Genomic DNA, 15,741 nt, shown 5'->3' on the forward strand with positions numbered 1-15,741 from the left:
AGGCCTGAGCTTAAGACTGCCATGGCAGCATGTCCCAGGTCCCATCAGAACCTGAGGACATCCTGCTCCCTCCCTGCTCCATCCTGAGACAGTCATGTTCACTGAGGATACCTGCAGGGCTGAGGCCTGGAGTAAATGCATCCTAGGTTTTCTAGGTATATACTTCAGTCTCCTGACCCTGGCTGGTAGGCATCTGCCCAGACCAGGGTATTACGGGCCCACCTCTGCACAACAGCAAATCTGCCAAGGGAGTGCCTCTGGGGCCCACGGGGGCCAGTTGGGAGACATCTCACGTCCTGGAGTCTGTGCAGGGCTCACAGGGCCTGAAGTATATGATTAGCGCCATAGCCCTTCCTCACCTGCTGACTCCTGAGAGCCACAGAAGGGCAGCTGCCCCGAGCCAGGTCTTCACCAGCACCGCCTGAGCAGCTCCTGGAACATTCACGTTTCACTGGAAGTCCCCACCCCAACCCCTCCCCCTGCTCTACTGCCTACAGAGACCAAAGAAGGAGGATGAGATCAGTCTGGGGACACCGAGGCATTGGATGGGAGAGAGGGACTGCTCTGCAGCCTAGGCAGTGGAGACGGCCCAGGACCCACCAGTGGTCAGGCTCAGCAAACATGGAGAGCTGGGTACAGCAAACATCTGGAGGGGAAAGAGTTGCCACGCTTACCTAAGAACTTCCCCAGGTCAGACACCTCTCACCTGGCTCTGCTTGGCTGGACCTGGGCCAGACCAGAGCCAGGAGAGAGAAGAAAGGTCTGAGCCCCTTCGGAGTTGGAAGGGGAGAGGTCCCCAGTGCAGGGGCTGGGATTGCACCCCACCCAGTAAATCATGCAGCTTGTGTGTGGCCATCCACACTCCCCGAGCCCCCAGGCCTGGATCTGCTCACAGAGACCAGCACACTCCCAAGGAGAGAGAAGGCAAAGGAAGGCAAGGGAGAGTGAGGCCTGGATGAGAATCCTTGCTTGTCCTGCCACGAGCTGGCCATGTGGCCTTAGACAAGTCACTTTGCACTCCAGACCCCAGCTTCCTGGTCTGTAAAACAGCAAGGACAGCACCTGTCCCTCAGGGTACTGTGAGAATTAAGTGAGATAATGTGGGTTAAAACACCTAGGCTTGACACACTTAAGAAATGGTGGCCGTATCTATGCTTGGAATTCTCTGGAAGATACTAGAAAACTGCCAGGGTCAGGGCTGGGGTGGAAGCTGGAAGACTCAGAAGAGCTTGCTCCGCAGGGCTTGGAAGGGCAACGGCCCCCAACAACCCGGGGCAAGAGAGCTACACCCCTGTGAAAAGAAGGAAAACACAAACTTGGGGGAGCCTGGCCACAGCGTAGGAGACCCAGGCCCTGTGGCTGGACCTTGGGGACCAGCGGCCGGGGAGACCTCCAGTGATCCTCACCTCTGCCTCTCCTGCCCGTGGAGAGGACCTCTTGGGGCCAATTGTCTGGCCCCGTGCTGTCTGAGGGCCATGCAGCCTGGCTCTGAACCAGCCCAGTCTCTCGGGCGGGGCCTGGGAACAGAGTCAGCCGCCTCCTCCCCCAGCGGCTTGCTGGTGCCCCAGAACCCAAACTCCACTTGTGGCCAAAGGGAGGACAGGCTCAGGTCACACATCGAGAGAGCAGAAAATGCCTGGGTCTCTCTTGTCCTGAGTCTGTGCGTCCTTCATGCCACCCGGGGGGGGGGGGGCTACATTTACTGGTGCTCCTGGTACCTGTTCGTCCACACAGCATTCCCGGTTAACAAACCACATTCGGATGCATCAGAGAGGCCCCTCTTGGGATCTTCCCCTTTATGAACGCTCACGGTTCACTCAGAACCAAAGTCCCTGTCCTCCTGCCAGTGACCGGTGTCAGAGGGCTTGGGGACTTGTCGGTCCACAGTGCTTTGCTGTGTCTATCTTAGCGTTTCTGTTTTTCCTCTGAGTTTTTTGTATCAGCATAATTGGAGAGTCAGCTGTAGACTGGAGAGGGAGCAGCCAGCCTGGAAAGAGTAATAACTTCTCACTTGGCACCTCTGATCATAGAAAGCAGACGTTATTTGGTCTGATTACTCTTTTACATTTTGTCAAGGTTATTGCCATTCCCAAGGCAGTCTGTTTCCACAGCCAACGACACAAAAGCAGTAAATATTTGAAGTGCTAGTAAACAGAGGCTCAGGATTCCCAAGGAAATAACATTAAATTGGAGAAAATAAATGACAAAACCTGCAGGTAGTGGGAAAAGGACAGTTGCTCGTGTATATGGAATGAGTCTTTCTAAGGTCATCATGAGGTAGGTGGAAAATGTTGGGCGTATCAACCGGCAACTATGAGACGTGGGGAAAGGGATGGAACCCGGGGACACTGAGAGCGTGTGCTGGTGGGCTGGGCGTCAGTGTGGGCACAGCTGGCCCAAAGTCAAAGGCAGGAATCTGAGCTCTTGAAGGCAGAGAGTCAAGAGATGCCACTGCCGAAATTCTTGTTGCGAGCGATTGTGGGCTCATGTGCCGGTAAGGATCTTGGTTTGCAAATATCAAAACCGGCTCTGGCTGATTTAGGCAGAACTTCCTGAAGACTGGCAGGTAGCTGGAGGACTGGGGAGGCTGCGTGGCTGGACCCACCACCCCAGACATGCAGCCAAAAGGCCTGGTGGTGAGGCCTGCACCTGCTAGGTGAGGGCCCCCGGCTGGGACCACGTCCCAACTTCTTAAAAGCACTTGCCTGGACTCCCTGTCCTGGGTGAGTGAGGCCCAGGAGGCCAGGAAGTTGGACCCTACCCTGGCCTTCTCACTGCTGCGGACAGGTGAGCCTTCAGGCCTTCTGGAGTGGAGGAAGGCAGATTCCCACTCGGAGGCTCATCGGCAGCCCCTGGAAGACAGACCGAGTGCCAAGCAGCCGGAACAAAGCACACGTGTCCCTGTCACTCAGGGATTCAAGGCCTCTTCGAATGCACCAGCACCGGAGAACGGGACCAGCCGCTCATGTGGGCACAGCGGGGCCTGGCTTTGGGGTTTGGGACACGGGGCTTGTCCCAAGAGGCTCACCAAGTTGACAAAACCTTTTTGGAAAAAGACGCCCAGGAGATCACGTATGCACGGAAGATACGAGATTCCAGATTTTAAAATTCGGAGAGACCAGGGGCGCCTGGGTGGCTCAGTCGTTAAGCATCTGCCTTTGGCTCAGGGCGCGATCCCGGCATTCTGGGTTCGAGCCCCACATCAGGCTCCTCCGCTGGAAGCCTGCCTCTTCCTCTCCCACTCCCCCTGCTTGTGTTCCCTCTCTCGCTGGCTGTCTCTATCTCTGTCAAATAAAAAAATAAAAATCTTAAAAAAAAAAAAAAATTCGGAGAGACCAGCTCACACTCGTACTTGGGGGAACCACATCCAGGAACTGGAAGTTTAAACCTTTCCCGATCTATTTGCCCTCAAAAAACAGCAGACTTAGGGGCGCCTGGGTGGCGCAGTCGTTAAGCGTCTGCCTTCAGCTCAGGGCGTGATCCCAGAGTCCTGGGATCAAGCACCACATCAGGATCCTCGGCTGGGAGCCTGCTTCTTCCTCTCCCACTCCCCCTGCTTGTGTTCCCTCTCTCGCTGGCTGTCTCTCTCTGTCAAATAAATAAATAAAATCTTAAAAAAAAAAAAAACAGCAGCCTTATAAACATCCTGTTCTCAGGTAGAAAATGTCCGTTACTCCTGCCATCTGCCTTGAGACGGAGGTTATGTCAAACTAGCCTTAAACCAGGAAGCAGTGAGTCTGAGATGTCAAGTGACTTGTCCAAGGTCACTCACAGCTAATGAGGGCTGGGGCTGGGGTTTGAAACCAAGTTTATCTGAACAAAACATTTCCATCTTTTACTCTACAGTTCTGACCCTAGGGGTCCCCCATTCCAAAGACAATCAAATTTCAATAGTCCACATGTGTATTTCCCCTTCAAAGACTGGATTTTTATAGACGCGCCTCTCCTGGTTCCCCTTCTCAAGCCCCCGTTGCCTTCCCTCACTGGGTTATGAGTTTTCTCTAAGAACTGCCCTACCTAGCTGCTGCTCTTAATGGCCCTGAACTGGTTGTGGGCAGTGCCTTCCATGGGCTAGCCTGCTCCCTCCCTGCTCCCGGCCCTTGTGCAGCTTCTGAGTGCCTTTTCCTGGAAGCGATGTGGGTACCCAGTTGGCTCTGGAAGTTTTGGAAAAAAATTCAAGAGTTTCCTAGTTAGGGCTCAGTGCATTTCAAGGGGCCAGAATGTGTGGTTGCAGCTCAGAGGCTGTGAGATCGCAAGGATGGTGTTTGATCATCTCTGTTCTCAAGGTCTGGGGTGGGAGGCTTGTTGCTTAGACTTTCTATGCCTCAGTTTCTTTATCTGCAAAGTGGAGATGACAACAGACCTACTCATAAAGTCACGAGAGGATTAAATGAAATAAAGGATACAGGGTGCCCAGAAAGCACTTAGCGGGCACTGGATAACTATTTTTCAAATAAAAGAAAGTAGGTGTATGTCTCAGGAGCTTGGTACATTTTCGGAACAAAAATGAAATGTTTTTTTAAAGACTTATTTATTTATTTGAGAGAGCGTGCATGTGCGTGGGAGCAGAGGAGATGCAGAGGGAGAGAGAGAATCTCAAACAGACTCCCCACGGAGCGTGGAGCCCAATGCAGGGCTCAATCCCATGACCCTGAAACCATGACCTGAGCCGAAACCCAGAGTTGACTGCTCAATGGACTGAGCCACCCAGGTGCCCCCAAAATGAACTGATTTTTAATATTTTTCTTCCAAGGCAGCAAGAGACAATAATATAGAGGTTTCTCTATCCCCCGTGAGGAGGGGTGTGGAGAGAGAAACTGAAGGCCAGAGGAGTTAGGGAAGGGAGACAGGCCCCATCCCCTTGTAGGTGGAGGGGCAGGCCTCGTCTGCCCTCGGGCTAGCATCCTGCCTTCCGGCCCCTCATGTCCCCGGCCCCTGACGTTCCCACGAAGTTCTCAAGTGTGTTTGTGCGGAGGCACTGTAAACAGAGATGGAATGAGCAGGCCGCTACAAGCAGACCTTTATTAGGGCAGAACGAGTTCGGTCAGGCTGAGCCCCTACCACAGGAAAGGGACCCAGGAGGACCCCAGCCCCCACCTGGCTCCAGGCCGGCTCTTCCCTGAGCAGAGGTCACTCTGCAAGAGGGCTGCTGCAGCAAGAGCAAGGACTCGGATGTGTGACCTTGGACAAGTCCCTTCCCTCCTCTGACCTCAGCTTCCTTGTCTGCAGAATGGGGACACATATCCCCCTCATGGAGTTGATGACAGGGGAACCAGCTGAGGTTATCCAGGGGCCACCTGTGGCAGCCAGCGTGTGACTTACAGGCTGGGGAGCGGAGCAGGGTTTGCGGGAGGGTGGCTGTGTCTCCTCCTGCCTCCAGTTTGGAAGTTAACTGGTTATCTCTGGGGGGTAGATTAGGGTAGGAGAAGGGGAGGTCATTCTTTTTATTTTCAGTTTAAAATGTTTTTTAAAGTCAACATTGGTTCCTCCTATTACAATATATATGCAGGGTTTTTTTCATGTCAAAACGCAGTACCTTGCTTTTCCCCCGGCATCTTGTCTCAGGCAGGCCTTTCTTCAGACCATCATTAGGATCAGGCCCAGTCTGGTCAGAGCCTCCTCCCAGTTAGGCTTGGGAAAACTTGGACACAGATGTGCTCGCTATTACCTCCAGCCAGTCACACCCCCTTGTGTACCTGAGGTCACCTTCACATCACTGCCATTTTGTCACCCCGACTGTCACACCCTCCACCATGTCCCCTCTGCCAGGCCCAGAGTGAGGAGCGAGGGGCCACACACATTCGGCCCTCCACCCCACTCCTCACTGCCAGGCACTGGGCCTTCAGCCCCACGGTGCCCCCTCCCGGTGCTGGTACAGGGGTCTGGGCCCAGCAGGGGCACACAGGGGCCTCTGGCCAGGCCCGATCACACCCCCCTGTGGTCCCTGTGTGAAAGGAGGACCTCCCTCCCTGGCAGCCTGGGTCTGGGGGCACTTGCAGGCTTCAGTATTGCTTCAGCTCACACTTACTCTCCATGCAAAGCACTGCTCTTGAATGACCTCAAAGGACAGCACAGCCCTGACTGAACAGGCCCCTGTGTGCCCCTGCTGGGCCCAGGAGGAGCAGAGGGAGAGGGACAACAGACTGCATGCTGAGTGTGGGGGATGCGGGGCTCGATCCCAGGACTTCGAGATCATGACCGGAGCCAAAACCAAGAGTTGGTCACTCAACTGACTGGGCCACCCCGGGTGCCCCCCACATGTGGCATTTTTAATGACAAAACATATTCCAGAAAAATTTTGCAACAATAGTGCAAAGAACTTTTTGTCCTGACCATTTGCCAGTGAGTTGCTGACCGAAGGCTCAGGCTTCCCTAAACCGGTTAGTGCGCATTTCCTGCGAACAGAGACCTCCGTTACACACACAACACAGCCAGCCGCCTTGGGACTGCGGACTGAGGCGTGACTGCCTCTAATCCTCAGTCCTGAACGGTTCCCCAATCTCCTCTTGCCTTTTATGATCTTGACTTTTTTTTTTAAGGTTACATGCCAGTTATTTTGTGGGATTCTCTCAATTAGGATTTATCTAATGTTTCTTTCCTTTTTTTATTTTTTTAAGATTTTATTTATTCATTTGAGAGAGAGAGTACATGCAAGCAGGGGGAGGGGCAAAGGGGGAGGGGGAGGGACAAGCAGACTCCCCGGTGAGCGCAGAGCCCCCCACAGCGTTCAATCTCATGGACCCTGAGATCATGACCTGAGCCAAGATCAAGAGTTGGATGCTTATGCAAAAGAATGAAACTTGACCACTATCTCACACCATACACAAAAATAAACTCCAAATGGATGAAAGACCTCGATGTGAGACAGGAATCCATCAAAATTCTAGAGAAGAACATAGGCAGCAACCTCTACGACATCAGCCAAAGCAACCTTTTTCATGACACATCCCCAAAGGCAAGAGAAACAAAAGATAAAATGAATTTATGGGACTTCATCAAGATTAAAAGTTTCTGCACATCCAAGGAAACAGTCAGAAAAACTAAGAGGCAGCCCACGGAATGGGAGAATATATTTGCAAATGACACTACAGATGAAGGACTGGTATCCAAGATCTACAAAGAACTTCTCAAACTCAATACACGAGAAACAAATAAACAAATCAAAAAATGGGCAGAAGATATGAACAGATACTTTTCCAATGAAGACATACAAATGGCTAACAGACACATGAAAAAATGTTCAAAATCATTAGCCATCAAGGAAATTCAAATCAAAACCACACTGAGATACCACCTTACGCCAGTTAGAATGGCAAAAATAGACAAGGCAAGAAACAACAATTGTTGGAGAGGATGTGGAGAAAGGGGATCCCTCCTACATTGTTGGTGGGAATGCAAGTTGGTACAGCCACTCTGGAAAACCGTGTGGAGGTCCCTTAAAAAGTTAAAAATTGAGCTACCCTATGATCCAGCCATTGCACTACTGGGTGTTTACCCCAAAGATACAGACGTAGTGAAGAGAAGGGCCATATGCACCCCAATGTTCATAGCAGCAATGTCCACAATAGCTAAATCGTGGAAGGAGCCGAGATGCCCTGCAACAGATGACTGGATTAAGAAGTTGTGGTCCATATATACAATGGAATATTACTCAGCAATCAGAAAGAATGAGTTCTCAACATTTGCTACAACATGGACGGCACTGGAGGAGATAATGCTTAGTGAAATAAGTCAAGCAGAGAAAGACAACTATCATATGATTTCTCTCATCTATGGAACATAAGAACTAGAATGATCAGTAGGGGAAGAAAGGGATAAAGAAAGGGGGGGTAATCAGAAGGGGGAATGAAACATGAAAGACTATGGACTATGAGAAACAAACTGAGGGCTACAGAGGGGAGGGGGGTGGGGGAATGGGATAGACCGGTGATGGGTAGTAAGGAGGGCACATATTGCATGGTGCACTGGGTGTTATACACAACTAATGAATCATCGAGCCTTACATCGAAAACCGGGGATGTACTGTATGGTGACTAACATAATATAATAAAAAATCATTATTAATAAAAAATAATAATAATAATAATAAAAAAAAAAGAGTTGGATGCTTAACCAATTGTCCCACCCAGGCGTTTCTATCTAATGTTTCTTTGTGATAGATTTGGGTTACACGTTTTTGCAGGAATACCATAGAAACGGGGATGTTTTCTCTTCATTGTGTCCTCAGGGGCAGCATGCAGTGTCCATTTGCCCCGTTACTGAAGATGGCAACTTTATTCCCTCGATGAAGGTGGTACCTGCCAGGTTCCTCTTCTGAAAAGTTACTATCTTTCCTCCCCCCCCCCATATTTTTATTTAAACCCTAGTTAATATTGGTTTCAGGAGTAGAATTTAGTGATTACTATCTTTCCTTTTGGGATTAATATGTATTTTATGAGGAGGCATTTTGAGGTTATGTAAATATCCCATTTCTTATCAAACTCTTACTAATTTTAGCATCCATTTATGATTCTTGGATGAATTACTTATTGCTATAATGATTGCCAAAGAGTGATTCTAATTCTATCATTCTTTCATCGATTACCTGGCATTGTACTGTAAGGAAACATTTTCTCCTCTCACGATATATTTATATCTGTGTGGACTTGGGGTTTCTTATTTTATTCAATGGATAATATTCCATTATCATTACGTATGATGTTGAAATTGTCTGAGATTTGGCCTGTGGGAACTCCTTCAAGCTGCCTCCTATATCCTCCTCACATGTCTTCATCCTAAATATTTCTGTTATCTTCTGGCACAATAAGATATTCCAGGCTTATCACGTGATTCCCTGGGCCAGCCTGGAATCAGCCATTTTCCAAGGAGCTCTGTCTCCTTTTAGTGGAGAATGGTATGTAGAAACCAAGATCTGGGTACTGACGGTGCTCATTCCACCTGGGGTGTTGCTGTCCCCAGGCGCTCTCAGTGAGCAGAACCAGGGAATACACGTATAAACATAAATATACATGTATATAAACATACACACCCACATGCACACAATGATATTAATTTTTATGTCTATCTAACTATAAAAACTGAAAAACACAAACTGACATCAGTACCTCCAATTCCAACCCAAACACCACAGCATTCATCCCTTTCCGTTTATCCCTTCCTGAGAGTGAGAAACATGCCTTTTGCTATTTTTAGCATATTTATTTGTAGAGTAGACCCCCCTGAGTGTGTAACCCGTCTTCCAGGCTGCCACCACCCCCCTTTGCAGACCCCTCCTCACCCTCTCTAAGGGTTGTCCTCTCTAAGGACTTAGTGGTCCCTGCTTCTCCCGAGCTTTATCCAGGAGGCATGCAGGACACCCTCCTCACTGCACCCAACCTCTCAGATGGAGGGGAACAGACTCCTTCACCACGGATGAGAATTACAGCTTTCCTGGAGACAAATTTGGCAGCAGGTACCAAAATATAGAAGTGTATCCTTTTGGCCCTGCAACTCTACCTCTAAAAATTTATGGAAAAGAATAGTGGCTCAGAGTCTGCCCACAGGCCTGGTGGCTCCAGATGCGTTCACCCTGCCCAGCTCCTGCCTGCCTCCGCTGCCCCCACAGCTGCCCGGGGCTCCCCGTCCCACTACCAAGATGGTGATGTGCTCCTGCCAGGAGAAGGCTCAGAAGCTAAAGGAGCAGCAGCAGCTCGTCCTGTCCCAGAGGCTGAGGGAGGAGGACAGGTATTATTCAACTTGTGAGGCCAAAGGTCCACGATGGGCTTCCTGGAATATTGGTGTGTTTACTTGCATTCCATGTGCTGGAATCCATAGAAACTTGGGGTTCGTATACGCAGGGTCAAGTTGGTCAACCTAGACCAATGGACACCAAAAGAGATACGGTGCATGCAAGATATAGGAAATACTAAAGCAAGGTACTCTATGAAGCCAATCTTCCAGAGAACTTTTGAAAACCACAGACAGATCAAGCAGTGGAATTTTTCATCAGAGGTAAACATGAGGAGCACCTATCTGGCTCAGTGGGTGGACCGTGCAACTCTTGATCTTGGGGTTGTGAGTTTGAGCCCCACATTGGGTGTAGAGATTACTTAAAAATAAAATCTTTAGACACGTGTGGGTGGCTCGGTTGGTTAAGCATCTGACTCTTGATTTCGGCTCAGGTCATGATCTCAGGGTCAGGAGCGTGGAGTATGCTTGAGATTCCCTCTCTCCCTCTGCCCCTTCCCCTGCTCGCACGCTCTCTCTCTTTCTCTCTCTCTCTAAAATAAATACATAAAATCTTTAAAAATAAAATCTTAAAAGAAGACATAAATATGGAGGCACCTGGGTGGCTCAGATAGTTTAGCATCTGCCTTTGGTTCAGGTCATGATCTCCAGGTCCTGGGATTGAGCCCTGTGTTGGGTTCCCAGCTCAGCAGGGAATCTGCTTCTCCCTCTGCCTCTCCCCCTGCTTGTGCTCTCTCTGTCTCTCTCTCTCAAATGAATAAATAAAATCTTTTTAAAAAGACACAAATATGAAAAGAAGAAGTACTATGATAAAAATTCAATAGCTATTACAAATAAAGTGGGGAGAGAGGAAGAGAAAAAGAAAAGGAACCAGAAAAGCCTGCAAAACCTCTTACAACTGAAAAGCTGCAGAAGACAGAAGATCAGCAGCTGGAGCTTAAAAAAAGTACCAGCCCTAAAAAAGCTGCAGAGCCCACCGTTGATCTTTCAGGACTTGATGGCCCTGCTGAGGCACCAGTGACCAATGGGAGCACAACCACGGGGCAAGCCCTGAATGATGATCTGAACATCTTTGGACCAATGATTTTTTTAAAAGATTTATTCATTTATTTTGGGGAGGGAGGGGTGGAGGGGGAGAGAGAGAATCTCAAGCAGACTCCCCGCTGAGCGCAGAGCCTGACACGGGGCTCGATCCCACAACCCTGAGATCATGACCTGAGCCGAAATCTCGAGTCCGACGTCTAACAGACCGAGCCACTCAGGTGCCCCTGGATCTGTTCACTGAACAAGCTACAAAATCAGAAGAGGTGGCGAAGAAACAAACTCTCCAAAGACTCCATCTTATCTCCATATGGCCCAGGAACCACCCAGCAGCAGAGGACTCCTGGTGTGTTTATGGGACCCACAAATACACCATCTACCTCACAACCACTGACTGAGCTTCATGGCTTTCCAACAGTGCGCGTGCCCGTGCCTACACCTGCAGCTCCCGGCCTCCTGGGAGATGCAGTGGGACAGAGGGCAAGCATGATGGTGGGCATGCGCATGCCCAGAGCGCTTATGTATGATGCTACTTCGCCCAAAGGTGGTTGGCCCCCAACAAGTAATGACAAGGCAGATGGGTGCACCCCAGAGTAAGGTGGCCTGCCGCAAGCTCCACAGCCCCAGCAGAACCTCTTGCAGATGTCTCAGCAAATGGCTGACATGAGTACCAGCAGTACAAACCCTCCAGTGGGTTTTGGACAGCCCCCAACACAACAGCAGGATGGTCTGGAAGCTCATCCAGTCAGGCTCTCAGCACACAGCTGTGGAAATGAAAACCACAATGCAAGTTTCATCCAGAACTACCGCCTGACACGCCTTGCTAAAATGCGTCTAATTCCCCATTTATCCGTGTATATATTTTTTCTTTTTCCCCATTTGTTCATAGTAAGAATTATCCAATCATCTGTACTGATTAAATATGATGTGAAAAGCAAAAAAAAAAAAAAAGAATAGTAGCTCAAATACAAAGATGTGTGTAAGAGGATACTAGTCCCAGTCTTTCTGTAATAATGAAAAATTAGAGACAAGCTCAATTTTCTTTATCTTAGCTCCTGAAAGTAGACTCTTTTCTTTGCCTTAGCTCCTAAAATCAGTGTCTTACATGCCTCCCAGACCCATCTGCCTGAAGGACCAGATAATCAGTTGCTAATTGGCTTCCTCCCAGGGCTCTTAGCATCCCCGCGTTTTCAGGCTGTGTTTGTACAAGAATCCAGAAGGCTCTTGCGTGTCAGAGAAGGTCCTGGGGCAGAAAGCAGAGGGTGCAAGGCATGCACTTGAGTTGAGACCCTTCCTCCCTAGCCGCAGCTGAAACGGATTTAGGCCAAAGGGAGAATGGTCTTCAGCATGTTAGTATCTTCAGCATGTTCTGGTTTAGGCCAAAAGTTTCAGGGGCTTAACGCCCCAGGAGCAACCCTCCTACTGAGAGATGGGAGTGGTGGATAAATGCCTTATGCAGTAGGCATCTTCCAAAATGGTCTCCGATGACCCCTGTTTCTTGGTACTCACACCCTGTGTAGTTCCTCCCCCACCAAAAATGGCTGAGCCTGGATGGCTCAGTGGGTTAAGTGTTTAGCTCTTGATTTTGGCTCCAGTTGTGATCTCAGGGTCATGAGGTCAAATTCTGCAATGCGCTCTGTGCTGGACTCATGGAGCCTGCTTGTAATTCTCTCTCTCCCCTCTCCCTCTCCCCCCTCCCACTCACAATTGTGAGGAAGGAAGGAAGGAAGGAAGGAAGGAAGGAAGGAAGGAAGGAAGGAAGAAAGAAAGAAAGAAAGAAAGAAAGAAAGAAAGAAAGAAAGAAAGAAAGAAAGAAAGAAAGAAAGAAAGAAAATGGCGTAATTATGCAATAGGATGTTACAGAAATGACAACATATGATATCCAAGGCTAGATCATAAAAGAATTGCAGCTCCTCCCTTATTCCCTTTTGGATCTCTTGTTCTTGTTGGAAGCCAGTGCCATGTTATGAGGAGGCTCAAGCAGCCCAGGGGAAGGTGCATGTGGCAAAAAACTAAGGACTCCTGCCAACAACCAACACACCCTTGTCAGGCAAGTGAGCCATGTTGGAAGGGGATCCTCCAGCCCAGTCAAACCTTCAGATGATTCCAGCTTCATGGGAGACCCTGAGCAGAACCCTGAGCCAAAACCACCCAGAATTGAGCTGCTCCTGGATTCCTGACCCTCAAAAACAGTGTGATATAACAAATGTTTATTGTTTTAAGCTGCTAAATTTGGGAGTGATTGTTATGTGATAGTAGCTAAAATATTCTCATGTGCTCCCGGTGGGAATGAAAAATGGTGTGGCCACTTCGGAAAACAGTTTGGTGGTTCCTCAAATGATTAAATATAGAGTTACTGGTAGCTCAGTCAGTTGAGCGTCTGACTCTTGGTTTCAACTCAGCTCAGGATCTCAGGGTGGTGGGACGGAGCCTTGCATTGGGCTTGAGATTCTCTGCCTCTCCCTCTCCCTCTGTCCCTCTCCCCACTCATGCGTGCACTTGCCCACTCTCTCTCTCTCTCAAATAAATAAATAAAATCTTTTAATAAATAAATAAAGAAATATAGTGTTACCGTATAACCCAGCAATTCCACCCCTAGGTATATACCCAAGAGAAATGAAGACATATGTCCACAGAAAAACTTGTACGTGAATGTTTACAGCAGCGATATTCGTGAGAGTCAAAAGGTGGAAACAACCCACATGTCCATCAATGGACAAATGGAAAAACAAAATGTGATATATTCATACAATGGAATATCATTTGGCCATAAAAGGGACTGAAGCAGAGATACTTGAACAGGCCTTGGAAAGTGAAGGAAGTCAGTCACAAAAACCTACGTGTTCTATGATTCCATTCATATGAAATGTCCAGAATAGGTAGATCTATAGCAATAGAGAATAAGGGTTTAAAATATATTTTTTCTTTTTTAAATATTTTTAAATTTAAATTCAATTAATTAACATATAATGTATTATTTGTTTTAGGGGTCCGGTCTGTGACTTATCAGTCTTATATAATATCCAGTGCTCATTACAACACATACCTCTCCAATGTCCATCACCCAGTTACCCCATCCCTTCACCCACCTCCCCTCCAGCAACCCTCAGTTTGTTTCCTATGATTAAGAGTCTCTTATGGTTTGTCTCCCTCTCTGGTTTCATCTTGTTTCATTTTTTCCTCTCTTCTCCTATGATCCTTTGCCTTGTTTCTTAAATTCCACGTATCAGTGAGATCATAGGATAATTGTCTTTCTCTGATTGACTTATTTGGCTTAGCATAATACTCTCTAGTTCCAACCATGTCGTTGCAAATGGCAAGATTTCATTTTTGATGGCTGCATAATATTCCACTGTGTGTGTGTGTGTGTGTGTGTGTGTGTGTGTGTGTGTGTACGTACATAAGACACATCTTCTTTATCCACTCATCTGTCAATAGACATCTGGGCTCTTTTCACAGTTTGGCTATTGTGGACATTGCTGCTATAAACATTGGGGTGCATGTGCCCCTTTGGATCATTACATTTGTATCTTTGGGGTAAATATTCAGTAGTACAATTGCTGGATCATAGGGTAGCTCTATTTTTAACTTTTTGAGGAACCTCCATACTGTTTTCCAGAGTGGCTGCACCAGCTTGCATTCCCACCAACAGTGTAAGAAGGTTCCCCTTTCTCCGCATCCTTGCCAACATCTGTCGTTTCCTGACTTATTAATTTTAGCCATTCTGACCGGTGAGGTGGTATCTCAGAGTGGTTTTGATTTGTGTTTCCCTGATACCGAGTGATGTTGAGCATTTTTTCATGTGTCCGTTGGCCATTTGTATGTCTTCTTTGGAAAAATGTCTGTTCATGTCTTCTGCCCATTTCTTGATTGGATTATTTGTTCTTTGGGCGTTGAGTTTGGTAAATTCTTTATAGATCTTGGCTACTAGCCCTTTATCTGATAAGTCATTTGCAAATATCTTCTCCCATTCTGTCAGTTGTCTTTTGGTTTTGTCAACTGTTTCCTTTGCTGTGCAAAAGCTTTTAATCTTGATGAAATCCCAATAGTTCATTTTTGCTTTTGGTTCCCTTGCCTTTGGAGACATGTCTAGCAAGAAGTTGCTGCGGCCAAAGTCACAGAGGTTGCAGCCTGTGTTCTCCTCTAGGATTTTGATGGATTCCTGTCTCATATTTAGGTCTTTCACCCATTTTAAGTCTATTTTTGTGTATGGTGTAAGGAAATGGTCCAGTTTCATTCTTCTGCATGTGGCTGTCCAATTTTCCCAACACCATTTGTTGAAGAGACTGTCTTTTTTCCACTGGCTATTCTTTCCTGCTTGAGACAGAGACTGGTTGCCTAGGCTGAGGTGGGGGATAGGGGTGATAGCTGAAAGGTATGGAATTTCTTTTTAAGGTTATGAAAATCTTCTGAATTTGGCTATGATGATGGCTACGTATATTTGTGAGTAAACCAAAAACTACTGAATTGTCTATTTTTAATGGGTGAATTGTATATGTGAATTACATTTTAATAAAACTGTTTAAAAAGCTGATGATGAACGGGCGCCTGGCTGGCTCAGTCAGCAGAGTGTGCAACTCTTGATCTCAGGGTCATGAGTTCAAACCCCATGTTGGGCGTGGAGCCTACTTAAAAAAAAAAAAAAAACTGATAAGGAATATACCACAGCTTCCTCCCCGTTGGTGGGACACCTCTGAAGTATGTTCCACACAGTCTCTCAGAACATCCCCTGTAGGACCGAACCCACTTCCCACAGCCACGACATGCCCGTTAATACGCACTATATTTTCTTTCCTTTCTTCTTGATCTCATTTCTGCACCCTACGGTTTCTGAGATCACATCTCAAATGAACTCCTTCATGCAGCTCTTGTTTCCAGGTTTGCTTTTGAAGGAACCCAAACTAAAGCAACCATGTTCTTTGGGTCAGAGGTCATGGGGCCAATTCTGCACCCGTCCGTGGGGAACCCAGATGG

The 15,741-nt window shown here is 47.9% G+C and overlaps 1 pseudogene; it reads left to right on the forward strand.

Annotated features, from left to right (window-relative positions):
• The first annotated feature begins 9,634 nt into the window (after window positions 1-9,634).
• On the forward strand, window positions 9,635-11,543 carry LOC123790069 (stromal membrane-associated protein 1-like; annotated as a pseudogene).
• Window positions 11,544-15,741: the final 4,198 nt, after the last annotated feature.

This window comes from Ursus americanus, chromosome 1 (assembly GCF_024610735.1).
Source record: "Ursus americanus isolate L20-20 chromosome 1, mUrsAme1.1.p, whole genome shotgun sequence".
NCBI lineage: Eukaryota > Metazoa > Chordata > Mammalia > Carnivora > Ursidae > Ursus > Ursus americanus.